Below are 6,034 nucleotides of genomic sequence, written 5' to 3' on the forward strand. Positions count from 1 at the left end.
ACTGGAATATATCATACATTGTTTATTCATTCTCCTATTCATAAATAATTACATTGAAGTGGGCTTTTGTGTGATCGTAGGAAGCTTATTCCGTCACTCTAAGGCTCTTAATGCTAAAATAGTTCAATCTTGTATGGAAACAAAATCCACCTCTCTATAATTTCTAACTACTCATCATAGTTACATGTCCCGGACCCAAATGAAAAAATTTTTATTTTCCTCAAGCTTTCTTATCCAATATAAGCTTACTTATTTCTTTCAAATGTTTCTGATATGGCATATGACTCCTCAAATTACTCTGATTTGTCTCCTGAGAATGTGATGATTTAAGTCCCTTAAAATAATAGTGCTAAGACAAACAAATGATCATACAAACAATTAAATGATCTGGATGTAGTTTGGTCAATACAGAGACTGGAACTATCACCATTTATTCTACCTAGTATATTTTTAATGTAATGTAGGAACACATCTGATTTCTCTCAGCCACATAATTTCTTTTAAAATTTTGAGCTTATTTTCAATTATTATATTTGAATGCATATTTCTCTTGTCATGTCTCCCAAGTTATAATTTTTAAGTTAGTTTCCTCAAGGAAATAGTGAGCCTTTATATTTATCCCTGTTAAGCTTGACTTAATTAGATCTATCAGATTGTTCCAATGGGTAGAATTCTTTTCGGGATCCTAATTATTTCACACAATGTATTTCTTGTATCACTCAGTGTCATATCATTTTCATATGTAATCAGAACACCATGAATATACTTGTCAAAATCATTGATAAAAGTATCGCACAGGCTGGGTGCTACTAAAGATAAACCCTTTGATACACTTAAATAGTTTTCTCAAGATTCACTTCAATTCCAATTAAACACACTTTGTTTATAGTCTTCAAACAATTTTAAATTCACTTATTTATACCATTAGCTCCCTTACACACAACTCTTTTACAGAATATAATGAAAGATAATGACAACCAGATTCATCATTTCTAAGAGTTCCTCTGCTCTACCTCTCCAGCATCCTTGAAATGGAAGCAAGTAAGAATTGTTTGGGATCACTTTTCCTTAGAAACAACAAGCTGACCTCTAGCGATCAGTGTTTCCTTATTCCAAGTGCCAAGAAATGATTTAAAAAATGTTTTAAAAAATGATTTATTCTAGAATATTCCCAGGCAACACGGCATATAAACAGTATCATGTTGTAATGAAAAGAAAAGGGAAAGTCTTTGGATAAAGACAGACCTGATTACAAATTCCAGCTGTGTGACCTTGAGCAAATCATTTAGATTTCTTCAACTCTAGAATTAGGATCATCATTTCTACCTCACAGTGTTTCTCTCAGGATTAAATAATAGTGAGAATGTGGAGTGAGTATTTGATACACTTGTGTTACTGTTATGTGATGTCTTTTACCACCTCTCTGCTGGGCACGTGCCTCAGAGACCACGAAGGGGAAATAGTCTGTGAGGCTTCTCAGTACTTTGTAGTGGGATTTATTTGAGACACAAGACCTAAACCTTTTAAAAGCAATTTCCTGGACTCTACACTTTACCACTTTCACTTGTTTTGAACTTCAGTTTCCTCATGCCAATACCTGTTCTATTTTTTTTTAATGAAACCATGCTGTTTTCTAGTGATTATTTCTCTTTATGTGTGTCATGAATCAAATTTTAATTATTATTTCTTAGGATCTATTTTACACAGCATAGCACATGTCTAATCGTTTTTGTTTTATAATATAAAGAAAAATGCAGAGTTCCTGCACCACTAGATACTTATCTTGCAACCTTAACAAAACAATAATTGTGTAGTTAAATATTTTTAAAGCATTGGGTCCATGGGAAATGATAAGATCTTTTACTAGAATTCACATTAAAATTATCTATAATTGCATGCCTCTTCCCCTTGTGGATTCTTTACTTAATTTGTACTAAAATCTTTAAAGTATTGGTCAGATTTGAGACTCTATTTAAATAATAATAATATTAATATTGGCTATTGATTATTGTGAGACAAATCTCAAGGATTTCTCCTAATTTGCCTGATTTGATTCTCATAAGAAAGCCTATGAAGTGGTTACTATTTCATTCCAATTTTACAGAATAGAAAATCGAAACACAGACTGGTAAAGTAGCTTCCCCATGAACACACAGCTTCTAAGTAGTAAAGCGGGATATGAACTCAGACATCTGAAGGCTAGACTTCTTTGTTGTTGTTAAAAGCAATGAAAGGAAAAGTTTTCCAGAACAAGATATAGTTAAGAAGAAAAATTTGGGTGGAAGTGGGTAGAACAGCTATGGAGTAAATTTACGTGGAGGTCTATTTTCCTGAAGAGCTGAGCTCCCAAAGCTGACTCATAAGGCATGGAATTTTAGCAAGTATGCACCTATATACCATGGTTTAGACACAGGGCTGTGGTTCTATCCTGGCAAAGGAGGAGCACTCCATGGCTTCCCTTTACATGCTGTGGATGGAGCCAAGATCCTTACACTCTAATTTCAGGAGAAGGAACTGTCCACCAACCCATCCCAGTGACAGGCAGGGTGGAAGATGAAAAAGACAATATCACAAACCCATTCAGGACCTCCTTACAAAATATAAAATCCATATGCAGTTTTTATTTCATAAGGCTACCTAGGAATTTTGTGAAATTAATCCGAGGTAGTTCAAAGTCATGCTGCTGATTTGTGGCAAGGGCTCAGGCCCCTGCAAACCCAGGTCCAAGCTGCAAACTTCACCCATCAGCCCGTGGGTGAAATAGAGAAATGCCTCTTCTGTGATTCACCTTTCTGTCTTCAGACAAAGCTTCTGTGACCTCGAATTATAGACATGTGACTTTATGAATGTGGATAGGATTCTGCCAGCATAGGTGGCTACCTCACATAGACAGACTCATTATGGCAGTCCATTTTAATGTTTTATTGTATATTTACAACTGCTTGTGTGGTGTTGCTGTTGTTGGCTTTTTACCCCTTCCCCCCAACACACACACACACGTGGTGGCGTTAATGTCGTCATTTAGGCTATAAGTTGAAGCCATGGCATCTATAATAGAGTCAACTTGCTTGTGAATCATACATTCCAAATAAAGAAAATCAATAGAGCAAGTGGTGCCTTGGCTTCCATTCAGTGGGGTAAGCTTTTCAGAGATTTTAAAGGCTCTTTATCTCGCTAAGCATTCCTTTATGACACATTTCATAGTGAATTAAATTACATAAAGGGAAGCATCTACTTCTCATGCAGATCACTATTAGATGAAGTGTTCAGTGAGGCCCTGCTGCACGTCAGATACTTGCATGTTTGCACTAGGTTAAGTTTTTATAATAATCTTAGTATGAAATACAAGATGAGTATTTCCACTTTAGTAGAAATTTGGTATACTTACTTCCGGTTATTTGATAATTTGTTAAGATAAAGAAAGAAAAGATCAAGTGTCTTGAGAGCACAAAACTGAGCCTTTAGAATTCTAAGTAATGTTTATTCCTTTTTAGTGAAAGGCAGTGTAATGACTCACTATTTTACAGATGTTAATGGCTAATCCTACACTTTGATGAATGAATTAATCACCAAATATTAAATGTCATGACACATTAAAGAGAAAAAATATCCCGTTTGGTTTGATATGATAAAGCTTATATTTAAATTAATTCTTCAAGTGAAAAATAGTGAAATCTTATAAAAATCTTGTTAGTTTGCTATTGGATGATGCCAAGTAGTGGCTTTGTTGAAATCATGTGTTCCCTATATACTGAGTGATGTTCTATCACATGCTTTGTGTGTGATGTTCAGGTAGGCTAAATGCAGTTGCATTAGAACAGGTTTTATGTGTAAAATATCTCAGAAATAGGGAAATGTTAAATTCAGTGAAGGAGCATTTGGAGATAGATTCTAGGTTTTCAATCATAATAAAATTAAAGCCATTAAAATAGATTCACTGGGGCCGGCCCAGTGGTGTAGCATTTAAGTTCGCATGTTCCACTTCAGCGGCCCGGGGTTTGCCGGTTCGGATCCTGGGCACAGACCTACTCACCGCTCATCAAGCCATGCGGAGGGGACGTCCCACATAGAAGAACTACAAGGACCTACAACTAGGATATACAACTATGTACTGGGGCTTTGGGGAGAAAAAAGAAAAAGAAGAAGATTGGCAACAGATGTTAGGGCAGGGCCAATCTTCCTCAAAAAAAAAAAATAGATTCATTGACTAAAAAGTTATTTAAAAAGGAAAAAAGAAGAAAATACTACAATTTACCATAATTAGGCAAATCAGGTGTCTCTTGCACTTTGCCAATAGTTAGCAAGATAAAGAGTCAATTTGAAAAATGATCTCACAATAAGAAAAAAAATATCCTCCTTGCTGTGGCTTATGCAAGGATAATGTTCTCCTTTTTTCCCTTTCTCTGCTGATCTCAGCATGCCACCCTCAAGCCTCTATGAGACTCACATTCTCTGATCTGTGCAGACACAGTACAGAATGATTTACCTTTCTTGAATGGGTCTTCACTATGAGAACCTCTTAAAACATTCTAGAAAGAAGAATCCATCAAAGTTGGTAAATGGTGAAACATGGAAGGAGTTGGGTGAAAGGAGACCCTGGGTCCTGTTTAAATCTTTTGTTTTAGCAGTCACCCTGTAGATTTAGCATGTGGGTCTTGGCCTACTTTTTATTTAACAGTTTAATTTTCAGAGACTTTATGGTGTTATTTTGGTCTCCTTGGTATCTCTGCTGCCACTGGGGCTTCCACTGGTCCTCACTGGTGTTGCCCAAGGGGAAGGAAAGAGTTCCCCAGGCCCAGCTGCCTGGAGCCCCTAGCTGGGGAAGAGAGTCTCTGGCCCTTGGGGTAAAAGTACAATTCCCATGTTGGACCACTTGCTGTGGCAGGATCCTCCTTGCAGGTGCCACATGGCTACCTGGTATCTCTAGGTGGGGGAAATGAGGCCAATGTGGATGAAGAGGCTTCCTGAACTGTCTGCTTATTGTGGCAGGATCCCTCTTGCTATTGGCATCCAGCCACCCAGAACTCCAGGTTGGGGTTGGGCGTCCTCAAGCTCATGAGGAAGGATAGCACTGCCCCTGGCTGCTTTTTGTCAGTAGAACTTTCTGATGAATTCCCCTCACTTACTCTGTCTTGCTTGGTGTTTTCAGCAGGGCTCCTGTTCCATCCAGGAGAGGAAGGAGCCTACCTGAGCCTCTTCTATGGCCAGGTTGGGAGTCAGGGTACACCAGGCCTGGATAGCCTCCTTTGGAGGGTGAGGGGTCATAAGATGACCTGTTGCTATGTTGTTCCTCCTGTGCTATAGTCTCTAACCAGTTATTCTTTCTACTTTTCAGACCTTTCCTTTGATTGCTCTTTGCATTATTCTTAGGGTTTATAGTTGTATTTAGCAGGGTAGAGTTGGGAGGAATGATTCTGTCATCTCGTGTGGACTGAAAATTCACCATAATTACTTTTTGAATGAGATATTTTTATGTCAATATAAAATTACATGATTTTACTATAAATGAATTTTTAAAATCAGCTTACTACAGATAGGAAAGAATTCTTATCTAGAATTCTAATCTAAGAAAAGGAAAAAAACTTTTTTTCTTATTTTGTGTCTAATCAGGTTCTTAATGCTTTAAGAGTGTTTTAAGGTTGGGTCAATAAAAATTGATTAAGACTGCCAATATTTAGATACTAGTGATGCTTGTCATTTGTCCATGGAACACATTCTCTTGTGATAGACAAAATAGACAAAATGAGTCTGTGCATTATAGATTAACCATCCAGACAGTTGTCTTAATTATTCACACATCTAATTGTATCTCACATCCCTTCATTCCATCCTGACCCCATCCCACAATGCATACACGTAATTTACACATAGAATTTATCTCATTGGCAAAAATTACCTGGAAAGACTTTGAAAAGGGAGAGATTCTATTATTTTTGTTTTTAACCAGGAAAAGATAATACTATTTTAGTCTTCCTCATTAAATATTTAGCCTTGTTCTTTTCCCTTGGATCACATGAATTTGGCAGATATTATC

The sequence above is a fragment of the Ceratotherium simum genome, chromosome 19 (genome assembly GCF_057802395.1).
Source record: "Ceratotherium simum simum isolate JZ-2026a chromosome 19, ASM5780239v1, whole genome shotgun sequence".
NCBI classification, from domain to species: domain Eukaryota; kingdom Metazoa; phylum Chordata; class Mammalia; order Perissodactyla; family Rhinocerotidae; genus Ceratotherium; species Ceratotherium simum.